This window comes from Anas acuta, chromosome 5 (genome assembly GCF_963932015.1).
Source record: "Anas acuta chromosome 5, bAnaAcu1.1, whole genome shotgun sequence".
Classification (NCBI taxonomy): domain Eukaryota; kingdom Metazoa; phylum Chordata; class Aves; order Anseriformes; family Anatidae; genus Anas; species Anas acuta.
Window position 1 is genome coordinate 19,730,584 of NC_088983.1, and position 21,402 is coordinate 19,751,985.

At 41.0% G+C, this 21,402-nt stretch overlaps 1 protein-coding gene and 1 long non-coding RNA gene across 10 annotated transcripts in view; one reads left to right on the top strand and one right to left on the bottom strand.

The window, feature by feature from the left end:
* FLRT2 (fibronectin leucine rich transmembrane protein 2) overlaps window positions 1–20,525 on the bottom strand; it is a 72,713-nt gene extending 52,188 nt beyond the window's left edge. The window contains exons 1-2 of one of the 9 annotated variants that reach the window (XM_068683023.1): window positions 16,134–17,210; window positions 5,477–5,571 (exon numbers count right to left, since the gene is read on the bottom strand). The gene's annotated coding sequence lies outside the window, so the exon portion shown is untranslated. The other 8 variants (XM_068683018.1, XM_068683022.1, XR_011096925.1 and 5 more) reach the window with 8 other exon arrangements.
* LOC137857012 (uncharacterized) lies at window positions 18,470–21,402 on the top strand. The gene is made up of 2 exons (XR_011096926.1): window positions 18,470–18,596; window positions 18,854–21,402. It is a non-coding gene; the product is annotated as an uncharacterized lncRNA (long non-coding RNA).

Sequence of the window (21,402 nt, forward strand, 5' to 3'; positions counted from 1 at the left end):
AATCTTTACTACTCTGGAAAGCTAATCTAGAAATCAGATAAATACTTGACTGTTCATTCTGTGGTCCACATCCTAAACTAGTATAACTCATCCGATGATGAGTTAATTAAAGCCAAGGAAGTTGTGTCAGTACAAACCAACTGAAGAGCAGACCCGTGTGTTCAAATTACAGAGCATATATTGTAGCATTGACAAATATTCTAAACGTCAAATCAGTAACTGGATGCCATACATACAGCCCACTAGAATCATGCTCACTGTAATATTACAGTATCTTCTCTCCAGGAACCATTTAAGAAGGGAAATTTCAGATATATAGGAAAAAACGTTGAGATGACCCTCAGATTATGAAAACTATTCCAATAAGCATTCTTTATTTGGGAAATTGATTTGTGAAGTTTTAGTACAGACAACCTATGTAACTCAAGCAAAGCGAGATGTTGAAGACATGCGGAGAAAACCCTTCCTTTGAAATAAATTTTAATTCCTCCCGTGACTCTAGAAGGAAACTGCTTTTGACGGACTATATTTTGCCACTGTTTCATTTAATAATTCATATCAACATTTACCGAGGGAGTTTCTCATTCATACAACCAGCCAAGTTGCTGTCCATTCTAATGACTTTTATTACTTGTTGCTGTTGTGTTGTGGACTATGCAGGTAATACTGCTACAACTAAACAAAAAGGACAGCATTAGAAAATTTGATCTTCGGTAAGGGTTTTATTTCAAACTGTCTCAGGTTTATATTTTAGGTCATACTATATTTTGAAACAAAATCTTTCTCACTCAAAAACCTAACAATATAATGGGTGATGGTTCTTGCTCCTTTGAATGAAGATAGCTGCAAGCCATTTCTGTCCGTTTAAATATATGTGGAGACCCTGCAAAACAGTTATCATGTTCAAAACCTATTGATTTGACTTTGGAATTTGAAGTATACAGAATTTCACAGAATTTGGTCTCAGCTGTGGAAAGAGTCTGTTTCCAAATTATTTATTTATTTATTTATTTATTTTAAATGGATGTGGAAGGAACCAATATCATATATATTTAAAAATAGTGGTTTGCATTACATAGGAATAATACCTGAGTCACAACCAGGATCAGGTAGGGAGAAATCAAAAGAATTTCTATTGCTTTGGCATGGAATGAGTACATTCCATGAGTACACCTGAATCACTCTTAAGCTTTAGGGAAAATAAAAATAAAAATCTTAGCTATTGTTAAATCCAAGTCATGTGGAGTACATTCTGCTTAGGAACAATAGTCTATATGTACTGAAATACTCATGAGAAAACATGCCTGATTTATATTGCTACAATAGAAAACAAAATGCTTTAAAACCAACCATGGCTGTCTATAACTCTCTCTGTAATGAGCAATACATAAATAACTTGTAATACTAATAGTAATGATCACTTCACTACAATATTCTTCAGAGTTCTGCTGATTCTACTTCCTACTTTCTAGATTCTACTTTCTGAAGAGCTTCACCAACTTCCTACCACTATGTACTCCAGATTTTGTTTTGTAAATGGAAAAATCCAACATTGTGAAGCTGAAGCTTCATTAAGAATTATATAATTATTGTAGCAGTTTTAGTTCTTGCACTTGGGCTAGAAGTAGATAGTTGTTTTGCTGGATTTACTTTTATTATTCTTCTGGGGCTACACACTCAGACATATGAAATACATGCATGAGTTTCTCTACAGGATGGCATGTTAGCCATCAAGATAAATCAAGAAACTTAGCTCAAACAATGTGATAATTTTTGCTGTTTACAGAATGTCAATTCATTTTCACATTTGTTATTAAAAACTGGAGAGTTCATTTTTATTTTTGTATTATTCTTTATGAAAATAGCACACACAAAAATGAATTTTTGGACATTGCCTTTTGACTAAATGTTCTCTTTTCAATTCAGTTATCAAAAATGTGGATTTTTTGCAATCATTTTTTGACCTCTATTGTGAGTGTGGAGGGGTATACCAATAGGCTCACTGTAGTTACCAATTTGATTTGTTAATTCACTGACATTTATGCATTGATTCATAAACCATCAGCACCCTCTAACTCACTTCAGGCTTTTCATACAGTTCTGCAAATGCACTACATTTCTGATTATTTACAGTCATAAATACATTTTGTAGTGAAACCTTCAATAGGTCTACTGTAAGGATACTCATATTTCTGCTTTAACCCATGGATGAAGATTTGGAACAAGAAATATGTCTCTTAATTACTGTTTATGTAAGGTAATTCCAGATTTTATATGAATAAATCTTGATTTATAACTAGAGAAAATCCTTGCTGGAAGAATGACCAGTCGCACGTTACTTTTTTGCTTTTTCAGATATTATAATTTCACTCCCCTTATTGGATACGGTATTATGTGAGAAGATTCAAATAGTGAAAAATTGTCAGAAAGACCCTCATTCATTTCAGCCCAGTAATATGGGATATGCAGATATTTAGATCACATGATTTTATTTTCAGCATTTCAGTGCACACGAGGGAAAGAAGTAAGGATCCCCTTATGATTGCCAGCAAGTATACAGCACACATGTACTTATTTATACCAAGGAGAGTCTTCCTACAGGAAATTGCCTGAAAACCAAGCAATATACTGTGCTGATTAATTCAACTTGTATAATTACCTAGAAGCAAGGAACAAGACTGACGGGAAAAAGAGATTTGCTTCTTGTTAGATCAGCTCTAATCTCATTTCCACACAGTATAAAAAGACTGCGTTGTACTTCTATCTGTTAGTGAACCTATAGAGTCCTTGCTAAAGTTGCTGTCTCAGATAGTAGATGTTAAAATTGATAGAATCATAGGTCTATGCAAGTACAGTCCTTTAGTCTTGGTGGGAGGACCTAGGTTTCAATATATCCAGGCTTTTAAGCATTGGATGTTAAGATAGTAGTTAGAAAGAAAATAAAAGCAAGGGCGAGAGCCTGTATATTATATTTATGCAAGGAATCTACCCCAATCTGTCTATTGGGAGTCATTTTTGCAACAGTGTTATTTGCAGTTGGAATACAAGCACAATTCATGTAACTTTGCTAACTAATTATCTAGATTGTTCATGTATATGAAGTCAGTGGAGTTACAAACGTGATCCATACACTCATAAATAATTGTGGGTATACACCACTGCCTTGAATTTCATGTCCAGAATGGAATTTAAAGCTTTGTAATTCTGACTGACCATGTCTCATGTTACAAATATCAATAATTCTTTACATGAAATAAAGTCATTTGATATTATTAAACACTACAAAATTATTTTGTAAGGATATCTTGCAGTAATGCTTTATAGGTTGGTGTTAGGCTACTACAATGATGGGCAGAATGTAAGATCAGAACAGAACAACAGAACTTGTCCATTGTCACTCAGAGTGGTTTATAACTGGTTGCAAAACACTGTACTTGTTTTCACAAATAAAACAATGACTAACAAAATATATACATTTATTCTTAGACACTAACTGCCTCTGTAGTACTACTGAAATTTGTACTGTGAAAAGCCCACTAAATCATTTATTACAACACATCACTAGTTACCAGCTAGCACAGCTTTATGCACTTTGTTTTCCATCTCTGCTTGGAGACAGCAGCATAAAGTCTCACTATAGGTTCCAGAAGTAAATATTCCCCTGCAAAGCAGCAGTCCTCAATTATCTCCAGTAACATTAAAGCAATTTCCTAACACAGTTCTTATCTTCCTTAGACACCACCATCATCAGCACATGCACAAGTATAGGCTGAATTGAACTAAAAAAGTGGCAAATTGATGGAGGACATCTGTCATTTTTCTCCCCACTCCTGCACTACAGAGTTCCTGTAGCAAGAGAAATTATATAATTCACTACAAATTATCAGTTAAAATTTAATGCAAGTGCCAAATGTCTAGAGCTGCATTGATAAAACCATTATGCCTGCAGTCCGCTGGCACAATGAGATGAAGGTTAGGCTGGTAAATTTTTTAGAGCCATATTATATGTTCATGCTAGTCACATGCATATGAAAATCAAGCTTCATTAGATATAGCAATGGTGGAAAGCCTAAAAAATGTCATGGAAAATATGTCAGTCGCAAAAAGTATAGCAATTACTATGAGACAGAGATACGAAACATGAACTGATGTATAAATAGATGCCACAGTAAATTATATAACCACATCCACTTACGCATCTGAAACTCAAACTATGCAGCAAGTAACTACAGCAGTGCTGTAAACATGACCATAGAAAATCTTGTGCCCAAACATCTCCTTAAATCACCTATTAAAACAAGTAAAAATGAATAAAATATTTACTTCTTGCGAGAGATTTGAAGAGTAGGGTTCTCCATTGATTCAGAGCCAACTGGGGCACAAACAGTTCAGTATAATCTCCCAGACTGAACCCTTCCCTCGTACTGCTAAAGAAGGAAAACTGGCCTACTGTCATTGCTCTTGCAAGGAGCTTAATAGTTTTCTTCTTTATGTTGTGAATATTCAACTTCTGTAAATCAGTTCAGCCTGACTTACACAAGCACTATACATCTAATGATTCTGCTTGTGGATCAGCATTCCTTTGATCAGATGTTGCTATTAACTCTTCTTTCTGTCTTTCATTTGTGGTATCTCGTTTCACCTCAGGAAGAATAGTGCAGAGTTATTTTCTAACTATGTGCTTTTTACAAGGACCTGTACAGTGCGACTGCTTTGAAAGAACAGAGGAAGAAGAGGACGTGGAGGTAAAAGAATGGTTCATCCTCCTTACCTAATAAATCTTTCTACTGCTGACAGGGAATGGAAAAAATGAGGCTCAGATAATAGTGGTGGGTTACCTGAGTCCACCACCTTTCATTTCAAAAAGATCACTGCAGACTGTGTCTGGATTTCAAATAGAAACAGAAAGATTTTGTATTCAGTAGGAGAAACCCTGTGTCATCTTGCCCCTTCTAAAAATATTGCTCTCTCTTGTTATTTGTCCTAGACTGCTAGGAAAGATGGGTCAGAACCCATAATCTTGTTCTTGAGAACAGAAGAAAAATAAAAAAAAAAAAAAAAAAAGATAACTAGTAAGAAATAATTCAGCATGCTTTAATTTTTGCTTGTACTCAATTTCTTTGAAACGTCTAATAGAAGACTTACAAATCTGACAAAACATGAGTTTTCTCCAACTCCTTAAAGCCAATTACTTTTTTACAATAAATGTGTTTATGTGAATTTTAGTGCTTGTGAAAAAGGAAGAGTGAAGTGTTTCATTCATTGGTAAAGCATCGCACACCAGTCCCCAGAGCAGTTCTGCCAATGCAGTTCAGGCCCACACCTGTCCTGGAGCTATTCACAGAGCTAATCTATGCGGTTGTTATTCCCATGTGGGCAGCTATCCATGAGAGGCTTGCCTGAGACCAGCCAAATTCATCCAACTTGTATTTTATTACACACAGGAAGTTTGATTTCAAAGAGTGAAGGGGCTAACTTGTTAACTCATGCAGTGCCATCTTCCCACGGAGTTTTCTCTTTCCTTTTTCAGTTACAGTAACTGCATCCTGGTCAGGTTCTTTGCTGGAGTTTCTGTAAGATTACAAGGATGCAAGTTTAGTAGGGTTACGTACTGTCCCAAATATTATTCCTACCAGAACATTTGTGAAGAATGTGGAGAAATCATAGGAAGACTTCACACCCTCTCTAACAAAGCAAGGGCATATATCTCTACTATAACATTCCCCATAAATTACTTGTTTCCTTCATTTTAAGTGCACGGACTTTGTAGTGCTGATGATTGTGGGCATTTGCAGTGCCTAGAGGAAGAGAAACGCCAGTCCTCCCATATGCACACATACAGGGAGTTTCTGTGACTGCTGCCAGTTCAGTCCCCATTGGGCACCATTCTTTGTCACCTCACTGTTTTTAAAATTCGGTGTCGAATTCTGCCTCACTTTTAGCTGCAAGGAAAAAAAAAGAAAAAGCATACCCAAACTTAGACCACAATGAAGAGCTCAATCAATGCATGACCTACCCAGTGATTTAATCAACAGGACAGCATGGATGCACTAACGATGCAGAAGCAGCATCACAACTCCATGTGTTGCAGTTCACGATAGTAATTTCCTTTACCTTCTTTTAAACAAGAATAGTAATAAAGACCCACTTCAGTCATTTGTTCCCACTGTACTGTCCCCAGTTTTACTCTGATTCAGTGTTTTGTTACATAATGGAATTCCAGGCTCTTTCAGATGAGAGTTCTAATAGCAAGAGAAATCTAAGCGATATAAAAGCTGACAGGACCTATATTACATATTTTAAATTACAAATATTTATTATTCCCCTTTGATTTATCTCTGTAAAGCGGGCACTCTGAGTATATATGCCTGAGAGGAAAATCTGAGACTTCTTACTCACTAATTACTTTTTCCATACCATCTTTACTCTTTTTTTTTTGTTTGTTTGTTTTTCCTTCTTAAAGTAAACATGCAGAGTGTCTGAGGTCACAAAAAATGAAGACATGGAATAACATTAAGGGTAATACAAGCTTATAAGACCTGCCTCACCAAGCCAGCCAGGGTTCTGCTGTAGAGATAATACAGTCTGAGACAGCACTAACTTTGCCTGATAATTCCCATGTGCTTTTTCCACAACAGAAAGAACTAGGAGAATAAACCTTTTCCTCCCCTCCCAACTCCTCTTACATTGTACGTTGCCCTACCTCTCCTCTCCATGGAATAACAGCTTAGATGGTTAAAACTGTGATCATTAGGAAATTCCAATTTCCTGTTGCACTGAAAGTTGATTGTTTCTCTCTGTGCTTCATTCAGGCTGGACAAGTTTGATTACTCATTGTCATCCTGTTTTTTGACCAGTTATTTTCTGCCCACTTTTCCTTTCCTGCTTTTATGCCACCTCTGCACAATGCCGCATATTTAAATGAAAATAAAAGCTTCCATGAGAATCATTGTTTATTTTAGTTTTGATAGCATCTTTAGGATACATTGCATCCTCAATGTTCCTGATATGACAGACATAACAGAATGAGCTCCAGCCTTAAAAGTCTTTCTTAACTGACTAACTAACTGGAAATTTTGATCAGGCCTGTGCTGGCATGTGGATTTAAAAAATAAAGAGAGAGAAAGAGGCAGGAGAAAAGTGTGGTGCTACTAGAATATAAGTATAAATATATGTCAATAAAAGTACCCCTGAGGGTGAGAGGGAGTGTAAACGTCATAGCAAGATGATTGCTTTGGTTTTTTTCTTTTTTTCTCTTCTAGTATGTAGGAGGTAGTCTTTTAGCATAGCATTGAAGGAGTTAAAATGAATGCCTTTCTGCCAAACATGGTTATCATTCAACACAAGACAATATACAGGGCTATAAAACACCCCTTCCCAAGTTCCCCAAATATTTCTTCACAAGAACTAAGTAGATTGTGAATGGATGTTATCTGAAATCTAAAGGTGTTTATTCTCTTAGTGATTAAAGAAAGAGGATCATCTTTTTGCAACTAGTTGGCTAGACTATAAGATGTATTCTCTTGGTCAGCACATGTATAACAAGACAATAATTCAGTAGCTTGTAAAATATGATTGCATATGAGATATTGATGGCCTAAGGGAAGTTCTGAATATCAGAGGTTCATAATTAGAATACCTATGCATTTGATCCAATTGAGTTTCCATCAATGTCACAGACACAAGTGGTTATGAATTCCAGAGTCATCCCTGCCCATACAGACTGATTTATGCACTTCCAACTTTGGACAAATGAAGGGCAAATAATTAAAGCCAAGCCCTTCTACCTAGAGAACTCCTTATTATTAGGGAGAGGGTTGAGATTTATAATCCCCCCTCCTAGTGCTTAATAGAAAGTTCTTCAGCTGGTAACTCATAACCTATTTATGCTTATGCCATCCATCCAGTTTCTGTCATTCTGTCCTCTTATCTGTAAATCCACAGTCACAACATGTAGGATGTGTGGATCTGCTGATAAGAAATTTTTGCAGGAAAAAGAATCTGGGCAGATCAACAGTTCTGTTGCCAGAGCTGCTGGCAGCAACTCTAACATCTCATTTATTCCAGATTTATAAAGATCCACTGTGCTGATCTGAGGATAGAGCTGAATGTTTGACTTCTGTGATAACAGACTATCTAGTTGAAACCTGTATTTGGTACTAAATATTAAGTTAACTAGATACTGATAAGATTACATAGTGTGGGACAGAAAACAAACATTTTGTTAGCATTGAGATTTTCATAGTTCCTGTGCTGTTTATTATTATTATTTTTTTTTATTATTATTATTATTTATTTTTAAAATTACTGTATTTTAATGGAATTATACATAACTAAAAACTAAAGCACTGGTGTGGAGGTAGGGATTCAGCACCCTGTAACCATCATTCAAAACAAAAATCGAAACCCAATTGCATCATTCTTTTTAAAACTATTAAACAGAGTGTTACTTGTGGAAACAGTACTCTATTAACTATGAGGGAGAAGAACTAGGGAAGAAAGACAGGCAGGGAAAGCTCATACACAGTTTCCATTTCAATATTCTACAGTATCACTGGTTGCCCTGCCATCTAATTAAATAATAATAAAAAAGGAAGATGCCAACTAAACACCAGAAGGAAACAGATTTGCTAAATGATCCTTTGCCATTCAAATTGTCTCAGAAAGATTTTTATTAATACTTTGTGTGTCTGTCCCTGCATGCCTGTATGTGCACGTTTATCATTCTGAATATACAACACCAAATGCATAGAGATTCTGATAGGGCAAAACATGGATAAAGCAATTAGGGTAACCTTACTGTCAGATGCTCTGACACGGAGGCTCTGACCTCTCTGGGCAATGATAAAGGACTTGGCTCTATCAATGGCATTCAAAGTACACATGAAAAAAAGACAGAGAGACGTCCATTGTGATTCTTTCTAGCCTAAGTATTTTCAAAGCTATACTGGTAGATGCTTTTCTCTCTAGGTAAAAACTGTTGCACTGCACTGCACAAGAATAAGGTTCTAAAATAATTCAGTCAAAGAGTAAAAGTAATCTCTCAAATAAAAAGAAGAAGAAAAAAAAGGACTTCTACTGGCAAGATGCATTTTACAATTTACTGCTGAATTGCTGCAAGAAGTTCTTCACTGAGCAGCATGGCACAGGGCCAGAACGAGCTATTTCAAAAATCACTGTTGGGCATATAGCAATTTGATACACAAGATTTAGCAATACATTTGGGAACGACTCTGTGTATGTGTGTCTGTTTTCATGTCCTGTTAAATTATAACATGCTCTAACTGTATACTCATCTTCGGCATATGGAAATTTGTTTTTAGACTGCTAAATTTGTTTTAAAAGACTGAAAATATATCAAGTTGGATAATAAATATTTTTTCATTTACTTATTTTGTTTTGGAAATTCTTTTTTTTTTTATGGGCAGCTCAAATGATAAAATGTCTCAGATGAATCTTGTAAATCACTTAAAGCAAGGATGCAAACTTTATGAGTGTGAGCTATTGGATAGCTTCTTCCACTTCCAAATTCTCCAGTTCAATGACTAACATGTGGTCCTACAATAATGGATCACTAGAAAAAGATGCAATATGCATATACATATTTAGCATATTAAATTGGAATCCTTCAACCACCCAGTCCAGGTTCATAACAATTCAGGTTTTAATGTGATAAAACTTCAGATTTTTTTAGATACTTACAGGTCATTATGAAATGACAGCAAGTTTTCAACTGATACAGCTAAAGAGTATATAAAGAGTATGTTTAGTCTAGCAACACACTCCAGAGCTAAGTGGTTAAAGATAAGACTAAGGTAAACCTAGATCAGTCAGTGAGGTGGCCTGTGAAACAAGACAAACAAGATTGCTAAATGGGGTTCATTTAGCTTGATGCAAATCTTTCAGTGACACAAGAAGCACCACCTAGGAAAAACTTCCTAGATCACAAATTAAATTAAAAGGTAACACAAACACACTACTAGGAAACATTCCTTCATTTAGAAACACCTCGCATGGTTTCAACTAGCATTTCAGGCATGCAATAGGCTCACTAAAACCACCTCACTTACCAAAATCATCATTCGTTAAATAATATGTACACCCAATGCCTTGTCTACAGGTAGCTTATGTAACAATACAATGTAGGTTGCATCCACGACATGGATACTGCTACAATCCTAATATGGATGTAATTCTAGTCATTTAAATCACTTCTACCTACATACTTGTTTCCACATACACACATGAAGAAACTACTAATGAAAGCATATACACATTAGCACAACCAGAGACACGCTGATGGGTTTGTATCATCTTCAATTACAGCTAAATGACATCACTTTGGGGTATTCAAATTATTACTCACATGAGTAATCCCTAATCATGAGAAGAGTGTCTGTGAAATTAACTTGCTAGTGAAAGGAAAAAGGATCGAGTCTGGAATCAAATAAATTAATTTAAAAAGCAGTCTTTCGGCTGTGAAGTTGTTTCACAAGCACAGCTAGGTTTGCTTTCCATTGACCTTGGGAGCAATCCATCTTGGGAGCAACTCAGTATTTTTAATCTAATTTAGAAATTACCAAAACACTGGAGGAAAAATACTTTTTTATTGTTTAATTTAATTTTCAATTAACCAAAAAATTTTTTTGAATTGACATTTTTTGAATTAAAATTAATTATATGCTTTGAAGGGTTTGAGGGAGTCCTTAGTGATTACAGACAAAGTCATGGTTACTGATATATGTAGCACATATATTAATTATATATAGATGACATTTCTTCTTCAGAACTGTGTATGAAATGTCTTGTAAAGGTGTTGTTGGTCTAAAATAATACTTGTTTCTTCTTGCAGTCATACTGGGAATGTCACACCCATCTTAAAACAGTTCAAATACTGCATTTCTTTTTCTTTGTAGCAAAAGCATGCGGAAGAAAATAAATATTTTTAACTCTGAACTTACAGGCCTAGGGCAGATGGCCCTATGACTGCAGTTTGACCTGTTTGATCCTCAATGGGTTGTGTGAAGATTGAGCATCACCAAAGAATCGCGGCAGTGCTAGGATGCTGAGGGAGTACTGCATCCTCTCCCCACACAGGCAGCCCTCTCCCACATGACGAATCTTGGCTAATTCTTATGAAACAGCTCTGAAAGATAAGAACTACTCATGTAGTCACCCAGTTATGGTACAGGGACAGAACTACTGCTGAGAAAAGCTTTTCTCTTTAGTTTAATTTTCCCTGTTGGTTTTAATGAGCGAATGGCAAAGGCTACCAGCAGGAACTGGTAGCAACCCTGCTGCACACTTATTTCAGTTCTAAGAAGGTGCTGATGAGGCTTTTCATTCAGGGCTCTGACCTTTCCTGCTCTTAATGGGTCATGGAGTATTTCTGTACAGTACACAGTACTTACTACAATAAGTGTCAGCCTGGCCAGACCTTGAGTTACTATGCATGATAGTAAACAGCTAATGAATTAGGGAGATGAAATTCCAAAATCTTTTGCCTTAATCTTGTAATTCTCCATCAAGATCCCTGACATTCACTACATTTTATCACATCAGAAGTCTATTAAATTTTGCCTGCAAGGGCTGAGGGATCAGTTTCAATGACCTTTGAATGACCAACAATTCTTTGTGCTGCATGCATTTGTAAACAACCTTGCATTATACTAGGATAGAAAATGTGTGTTGAACAATAAATAAATAGATAAAACAGTTGCAGCTCAAAGTAGAATGTGCAGGAGATTGCTTCTAGGTAGCACTGATAGCACAAGATTTCCTTTTAGAAGGGATGTTTTATGGACCTCTTCAAGCATCATTAAGTTTTCAGGAATGCTGAAGAGAGCATGATGGATTTGTTTTAGAATGTTCCTAGTATTTAGTTTTGATTCTGCTTAAAGGGACATGTCAGAAGAAGGAGTTAAAAAAGAGAAAACAAAAATGAAAACTATCCAAAACAAAACTGTTAGCCATGTAAATCACCAATAAAAAAAAGGAAGGTATCTAAAGGTCCAAACAGCTTTCACCACTGGCTGAAAATATTAAATTTTACTATTTGTAGGAGATATTGTTTGTTGTGACTAAAATATAATATCTTAAGCAGATATATAATATCTTAAGCAGTTTTCATTTCAAATGTTTCTTTCCTGCGTATTGTCTATGGATTAAAGTTTGGGTTTACTTTAAATACATGAATAAAACATTCCTGTCAAGACAAATATTTTAATGATGATTTTTTGTGGTTGCTTTTCCTTTAAAAGAAGTCGGTTACTTGAAAGGTGCAGGTTACTTATAGCTTCAGGGTGACTAAAGCTCATATCTTTAGTGTATATTAAATTAGCCTTCTTTACAGTAATAGCTATACATATTTTTACTAAAAGACAATATATATATATATTTGTTTTACCATTTTTTTAAAATGCAGTTTTTATGCCTTTAGGGCAAATTCCAATTCTTTTGGTTTCATGAGGAAATAAATAAAAAGCATTGGCAGAGAAACTCCTGAAAAAACTGCCCAAGGGGGAGGAAAGGAAACACCTAAAACCATCATATTACCAAGCACTGAGGTAATCAACCACAACCTGGGAAATGTCAAACAATGGTATTCACCTACCCAGAGATATTGCCGGTCAAGTCCTCAACTGCCATTTACAATCACTAACTAAAACTTGGAATATAGCTATGGATATAAACAAGAGACAAATTAGTATTGGGAAGCTGGGTTTAATAATCCCCTAAAAGAGACCATCTGTTTATAAAGACCCCCTTTTCCTTGATCTCTGACATGTATTCTTAACATAGACACAGCTGGATTTTTTTTCCACGTTTTTTAAACACCCTGCTACTATAAAGTCTACTTATAGAATATCTGGTCAGAGCGTTTGTCTCAAGTTTCAGTTATTATGTAAGCACTCAGGGGCAATAAAATTTCACATACAGTCAGCCGGCTTTAAAGTAAGTATTAAACCATCAGACTAACATAAATGCACTTCCTTTATTATTGCTGTTCACTACCATTGTATTCTTTTAATTTTTCTGACTTTTAGCATATGTTCATTAATACCGGAATAGCTGTCTGGAATTTAGGTTGTTTTCAAGTTCTTGATGCACATTTGGAACTAGAGTTTGTTTTTCTTGTTTTCCTTATTAAATTAGTAGGAAATCACAGTTAATAACAGATATGACATTGACAACCTGACAAGCTAGATGCAGGTATAAAAGACTAAAATGATTCATACCCTGTGTTTCCAACCCACAGTGGAGAAAAAAAAGGGAAAAAACACCGCTGACTATACACTTCTCACAGATAGAGGTCACTAATGGACTGGATTTGAATCAGTCTGGTAAAAGCCTGAAAGTTACATGAAAGTAATCTAGTGAAAAATGAACTCATTTTGAGATTAAAGAAGCAGCAGAAATTATTCAGAAATAAAGTTCTCACCTTCCTGGAAACAGTATTATCCTAAGTGTGCCTCCTTTCTAGACCTTTAAATAGAAAGTGCAGTACAGGAAAAGCCTGATAGAGATGTTTGTTTGAATTCCTTTTTGTTTTCTTCACTTGCTAAAACTACCTCTCCTTCTTTTCTGCTGGAAGGGTAGGAAAGTCAGCCCTAATGACATCCTACATTTTGGATGTTGCTATTTTAAACAGATAAAGGCAAGGACATTCTTGATTCTTGGAGAAAACCATAGCCTATGCAATGCAGATTCCAACTGGGAGGGTGTAGGATTCCGCAAAGGAGATATGTCTACATCCTAAATCAAACTATCGAGCAGGCCAGGATATAAATGTGACTTGTAACAGCGGCTCAAATCAGATCCAGACTCTCAAAGCCAAACACAGATAACATCTTACAGAAAATATAGGGTGTATGTGTGTGTAAGGAGTGAATCTTTTAAGAACGCTGGGTGCATTCCTGCACTACTTCTTGCTATAACCTGGAACTTTGGGAAAACACTGATGACTGTTCTAGTCACAGGTAGTTTTATGGATGCTATATTTACACAGTACTGATTTGTTTCACCTACAGTACTCCAGGCCTGCACTCTCTTACTTTTAACTGCCTAGCCATCTTACCAGGATAGAGCACAGCACTTTAAATAGTAAATCTCCTACAAATGATAATGATGCTTGAAATCTTGTGTCTTACATCATTTTCAGAAACAAGATCAATATTAACATTTTAACATCACTTTTGTCACTTAGAAATGTTGACTTTTGAATAGCACCTGTTGTATTGTTTTGATTATGTAAAGATTAAGTCCCAGTGATAATACTGCATACATTGACTCTTTAAAGGAAGAAAAAAGTGGGTAGGGGTATAGGTACAGTATCTTTAAAATGTTTTCAAAAAAAAAAAAAAAAAAAAAAAAAAAAAAAAACAGCAGGGTAATTTTTCCCCCCTTCCAAAAACCTTATATTTCTGAAACCAATTCATGAATTGCCTCTGCAAATACAATTGTATAAAGGTGCTCTTGGAGAAAGACAATGTCAATGAAAGAAGCGATTAATGATGCAGCCTATGGAAGTTTGTGTTTTGTTTTAACCCACATAGTGATCAATCTCAACCTTTAAACTGGTTTAATTTCCCTGCAAGCACTGAAGTATGATGCAGTAAATAAACCTCTCTTTGATGCACACCCTCTTTCTGTGCGCCTGTGTGTGTGTGCACGTGTGTGCATGTGTGTGTGCACACACGTCTGTATGTGAGACAGAGGTCTGACTTGCTTTAGTGTCTTTTCCTGCTTCTCATGCAAGGAACCTCTCCCTTTCTATTCTGCTGAGCTCCGCATTGAAAGGAAAAAAAAAAAAAGCATCTGAAGAAATCTAATCAGTACCTTCCACACACGGTACAGGAATTTACACGGATTTGTGCCTTGGATTTATTAGCTTATTGTAAGCCTTAAAACAGATTTCATCCATTAAAATTAATTAAAAGCTCCTGTTGACTGATTCCCACTACGAAAAGAGGGTGGAGAGCCTTACTCTCATACTTTGCTGCTGATTTCTTTATCTTTCATGGGATTTCATCTCATGCTCTCAAGACAGAGGTCTTTTCAGCTGTTTGACTTCTTTTGGCGATCTGTTTTTCTGTTCGCTCTTCCCCTCCCCCTGCCCGTCTCCCCCGCAATATTTGCTGTTGCTTTGCCAAAGATCCCCGTCCAACTCGGCAGGTCTGCGAGGGACTCCTTTGTACTTAGCAGTCCCGAGCCACCTCGCCCCCACCCTCTCACCACCAGCTCCTGCTCCGGAGGCCGCTGCTGCTGCTGAATCCTCCCGCCGGGCGCAGCTCCCTGCTCTCCCCGTTCTTTCCATCTCTTCACACTTGCTAGCTGAGCCGACTGCCTCCTCCGAGCAAGCTTCGTTTTTTAAAGTTCCCATTTCTCACAACCACCTCCCAAATCGTGTCAACGATCGTGCTCGTACACGCGCTCTGCCGGTTCTCCTGAAGCAGGAGGAGTGCTCGGCTTTCCCATCTGGGGGGCAGCGAGCTGGGGGGCAGCTTTGGGCAGCTTCCCCTCGGCGCTGAAATGGGGCCGGGGACTCGGGACCCCGCTGCGGCTGCGAGCTCCGAGACCCACTCCTAACGCGCCCGCTGGCGTAAAATCACCCGCGGCCCCTGCGAGCACTTGCCATTCATAAATTTGTGCGTGCCTGTGCCTGGTGCCGCACTCTCGCAGGCACGGACGGGGCTGTATCGAGGCGGCATTCCTGCCACACGACCTGACCCCAGCTCCTCAACTTCGAGAAGGCAAAGGGCACCGGGTCTTTAAACCGCCTGGGGCTAGAATTACCGGGAAGGAAAAGAGAAATGAAATCCCAACTGTACCTGGCAATGTCTGGGAATCCCTCGCCGGCACCGATCATAATCCCCCTGCGCGCCTCTGGCCCCCCACACCAAAACTTTGCCGCCGCTCCTGGCCGGTGGCCGCCGCCCGCCGCGGCCGCCCAGCGCCGCTCCCGGCCGGCCCCAAGGGCCCCGCTCCCCGCCGGCCGCCGCCGCCGCACCGGAGCGGCCCCCGCGCCTCCCGCGCCTTCCTCCGCCCTTACGAGGCAGCGGCATCGTCCTCCCCCCTTCTCTGCCACCTCCTCCTCCGGCGCGCAGCCCGCGGCTCTGGCATCCCCAACGCACTTTCTCGCCTCGGTTCGCTCCTCTTTTCCCCGCCGCTCCTCCTTCTCCGAAAAAAAAAAAAAAAAAAAAAAAAAAAAAAAAAAAAAGAAGGGACGCGAGTACGCCCGGTCTTGGGGTTGCTTTCTTTCTCTTTTTTCTCTCTGTCCTCTGGAAACGGTGAGAGGATCACAGGATCACATGAGGAGCTGGCACGGAGACCCAGGACCCTTGGAAGTCGGAGGAGGCATCGGACACATATGTGAGTATATGTGTGAGTGCGTGTGGCTGGCTCTCTCCTAGTCCTGCGCCAGCCTTCAGCCGGGATTGCAGGCTGATCTTTGCAGTAATGATGCCTCAGATCTGACTATTCCCTGCTAATGTAAGTCGTGCCTTTTTTTCCTCCCTGCCTGACACCCCAGGGAGATGTTTACAGTAATGAATTCAGTTGATAGCCATCTCTCTCTCTCTCTCTCTCTCTCTCTTTCCTGGAGTCCCTCCCACATTTCTAGTTTAAAGAATGCTTGGAAGGCAGGGCTGCAACCTAAAGCTTTCCAAGAGGCAAAGTCAGGCTAGGTTTTCTCTTTTCCTTTCCTTTTTTTTTTTTTTCTTTTCCTCCCACTCTTAACCCATTGCTTGCTGACGGCAGTGTAGCGAGCTCCGGCCCTTCAGCATCGCCCCCCTACTCCACAAGCGGGGAGCAGAAGTCGGAGGGGGGTGCTGCCGGGGGGGTGCGCAGCACCCGGACACCCTGCATGTCGGGGCTGCCCGCAAGGAAGGTGCGGGAGGGGCTGACCGAGCCCCGCTGCCCGAGGGGTCCGTGGGGGTATGGGAAGGGAAGGGGGGGGAGCGAGCAGAAAAACTCCCCCAGCTGCGGTCCTAACCGGGAGATGCCCTCGCTAGCGATAGTTACAGCCGTGCTCTGCTCCAACATGGCGATATTTCATGTGCAGCCGCCGCCAAGCCCGCCTCTCCTCCCTCCCCTTCTGTCCCTCTCCTTCCCCCCGCTAACTTTTAGGTGGGTAATAGCACCACGGAATAAATAGAACACAGAATAAAAGTCCAGCCCTCAGGGAAGAGACGGACCTCCTTCAGCATTCCGTCTGATTTCCACGATCAGTCAGAAAGACTTTAAAACCACTGGAGAAACCACCTTTTGCCCCAAAGCGCTAACAACGCCCCCGTACTAATCCCTTCTGCAGCACTTGCAGTATGTGTGTGTGTGTTTGTGTGTGCATCCATCCCGGGTTATCTACGCTTGTTTCAGGGTAACCCTTCCCACGCCGCCCAGGTCCCTAGTAAACTGCTGCCTTGTCCTGACAAGCCCAGCTAAAAGCGAGATTATTTAATGCCGAGAAACATCTGAGCGATAGGATGCGGCCAGCAAGGTAGGACGTGGGGTGTGCGAAGAGATGAGAATTTGCCTCAAACTCCTCCATTAGTAAAGAAAATGCGCGATACGCCTTTGGTTGCGAGTTACTTTAAGAGAGGGGCTGGGGAGGGATGGAGGAGAGAAGAGGCGAGCTGATCAATGCCATGTGTCGAGGAAACAGAAAAGGCAATTGAAATGCCTCGGGATTTGCTTCCCCCTCACCCCTGGCTGTGCACTGGCTTGCATATGCAGCTCAGCCCTACCTCGAGAGCTGAATCACTCGCCATTGTCTCCGCACCTCCTTCGCCCTTCGCTTGGGGAGGGCTGAATTATTCACGCCTCCAAAGCTCGACGAGACCTGCCGAGGAGCCCGGGCGCGGGGCAGTCCCGGGCGCGCTGCTGCCGGTCCCCGAACCCGCCCCGGGCCCTGGGGAGGCGTCTGGCGGAGCGCCCGCGGTCCGTAGCCTCGAACCGAGCCCCTCCGTGGGGGGGGCTCACCTACGCGGATGCGGGGCGTAATGGGGGGCTCGGAAGGGGGAGTGCAGGTAGCCCGGCGAGGGTCGAGGAGCTGAGGAGGAAACCTCGCTCTCCTCTCGCCTCCCCTCCCCCCCGGCGGCATTGCTGCCTCGGGGCCGGGGTCTGCTCCCCTGGGGATGGAGCCCCCGGGTTCTCGGCAGCTCCGCGGGGCTGGGCTGCTCGGGGAGAGCGGATCTGGCGCGGTGCAGAGCCGCGGGGCCAGCCTCTGCTGCTCCCGTCAAAGAGCCGGGGCTGTTCTCAGTTCGAATCTCTGCCTGCAGCTCCCAGCTGGTCCCGAGGGATGAAAGGAGCAGAAGCCCCGTAGGGTTCAAAGCTGAATGAACAACCTTTTTCAAGGTTGTTCTGGGTCCTTTTTGACTTTTTCAAGACCTGACTTTGTTTTTTTTTTTTTCTCCTTTTATTAAAGCTTTACATACTTTTCAAAGCACTTATTTACACATGATTTATAGCTCTTTCCTGAAGCTGATGGAAAGCCGGTGCATTTTCTCCTGAAAATTTCCTCTAAGTCTTCCTCATCCTCTCTCCACCCATCCCTTCTCCGCATCCTCGATATTACCAACCTGTCGATAACACATAAGGTAAAGCAGATCTTTGTTGACCACGGGCATTTCTACCCCCCTTTCCCCCCCCCCCCCCCCCCCCCCCCGTCACGGAGGAAAATGGAAATACGAAAAACTTCTGCCCCACGGGCTCCCAGAGGTTCAGCGGAATTGCGACTGTTACCTCCCCCCCCCCCCCCTCCGCCTCTGCCCCTCATCCAGCCCACACTTCAAATTAGGGAAAGAAAGGTATTCAGGGCACACTTTGGTCAAAGCGAGACCCTGTCAATCCACAGAGACTCAGCGAGCCTTTACCTGCTCCCGCGGAGGTGGCTCCTCCTCGGTCGATCACCCAAAGCCCACCGGGTTCGGCAGGTTGAAAGGGGTGAAAGTGGCAGAACAGCTGGGCTCCGGCATGGTATTGTTTTAAGGATCACCACCAAGGTCTCTGCTTTCCATAGCTGCCAATGATCACCAGCACCCAAGGTTTCTCTCAAGGAAAGGAGGAAGGAAATTTACTTTCCAAGCAGCTGTCCAGGCGGTCACTTGACCCTGACACCCACCGATGACTCCGGGGAACACCCCGCTGCAGCGGTTAAATGCCTCGTAGTTTCCTTTCTTTGTCCCCCGGCGGCTCCGGCGCAACGCCACCGAGCGATCTTATCGCCGTGTGATCATTATTCACCGGTGACAACCAGAGATGCTGAGCTCCTAAGTGAGGGCGACAGATTTCAAGCGCGGGGCTGCGGCGTGCCCAGCCTCAGACATATTCTTCCTCAAACTTTGCCTAGCAAGCAAGCTGGCGGCTTAACCCTTTGCAGCCCCTTCTGTCGCACGGGCACCGGGACCTCAGCGCACGGGGGTGTGCGTACTCGCGAGCAGCCGCAGCACAGGCGGCCGCGGGGCTGGGGACGTTTTATTACGTGTCGTTTTCGATTCTCGATGATTTTCAATTGAAACAGATCAGAACCGCCAACTCTGGGGAGCAGTTGGAGAGCTGAATACTGCTCCTCTGTGGTTAGGGACTGGAAAAAATCCTCTCGGCAAAGCAGATCTCATGGGGACTCACCTGCCGTCCCTACTTTGTCACCGACTCGGATGTGGAAACTGTCACATGCGGCGTATGGAAACCTCTCACATGAGCGTATACAGAGCTGCTGCACTTTCCTCAGCTTGACGTGGCTACAAGTACATATCTGAAAGTGCTATTTCACTCAGACCCTCGGATTCATCTCGTTTACAGGTTATTAATAACAGCAGAGAAAAGAACAAGCAACGTATTTCCACGGGAAAAAAAAAAAAAAAAAAAAAAAAAAAGTATTTTTCACACACGCACTTTGTAGTCAAAGGAAATATTTACCACCAGCAAACTCCAGCATGTCAGAACATGTTTCCTCCAAAGCAGAAGAAAGCCTTAAAATGAGGAGAAAAAAAAAAAAAAAAAGTGTAATTCAAAGATGAAATGAAGTGCACGAAAGCTTTCCAAACTCAGTACTACCAGCTCAGAGCCTGATGTCAAGACAAAGCTGTAGGGCTGTAACGCGAAGTAGTAGAGAGGACAAAAGGAAATCAGCGAACTCCATTGGCTTTCTATTATTCATGTATATATCGTTTCAGTAAAGTAAGTCATGATGACTGTCACGCTTCCATGCCTTCTCCCCCCACGGCCCCCTCAAAAAAAAGAGGGGAAGATGCTCTAACTGCAGCTGAACGACACTGAGAGCCTGGAGGTGGGATGGAGCGCTGAGAGCTCCTACCAGAGTCCCCCTGGACATACAGTGTGGCAGGACACAGAGGCAGACTTGGTACGTGTGGAGGAGGATCTGAGTTCTATCTTTATTGAAGGTGTTAAGACTAGCCAAGGATGAAAAATCCTGTCATAAGCAAAGGGGTAGGGAAAAAAAAAAAAAAAATCTGATTGCTCTCCCTCCCACATTTCTGAGCTTCGAATTAAAGCGTGACAGGCGAATAAACCTCCTTAGTAGAACATCCCACCCCCAAAACATAATAAAAAAAATACTTAAAAAAAAAAAAAAAAAAGCGGACCATTTACAGGTTGGCTGTAGTCATCCCATTCCTAACAATGGGTGACATGAGGGGACAGGCTAGTAAGACACGCCCGCCCGCAGTCCCGCAGGCAGGAGCGCCGCCTGCACGTCCCTCGGCGCGGCCAAGGTGGCAGCAGAGCACAGCGCTCGGCAGCTGCCGCGGCAGAAACTTCCCCCATTTTCTCCCTTCAGCGCCCTCCGTTTAGACTGCTTCCCCCACCTCCACCCCACAATTATTAATCTTAGTTATAACTCTGATTACTTGGACTTCAAACATATTTTTTTCCGTACTATAACTATGTGAAAGTTTTATTTATTTATTACCGAACTGCTTTGCACAGTTGAAAGGCTGTAAACTGAAAGGGGAACATAGAAATTATTCTTTTTAAATTATCTCTGATTATACAAGATGGTTACCCTGGAGTGATGGTCCACTGATCCATAATACAACCTCAATTATTTTAAAGAGGATGTGAAATCGGATAACATAAAAAATATTAAGAAACTAAAAGTGTCTTTTTTATAAGTGACTTTTTTTTTTTCTTCTTTTTTTTTTTTGGCCTTTGTTAGAATGATTGCTGCTGCTTGCAAGAGAGGGTAAAAGGAGCTGGGAGTAGTTCTGTAACTGGGAGGCTGGTCTAAAATAAACTATTTTTTCAATTTTTGTCAATAACAGCAAATTTTATATCAGGCCTTAAATTCATGCAGCCAACAGAGAGAAAAAAATACAACATGAATTTTTCATCAACTTTTTGCAAAATCAGTTTTTTATTTAAAAAATACTTGGGGAAATGGAG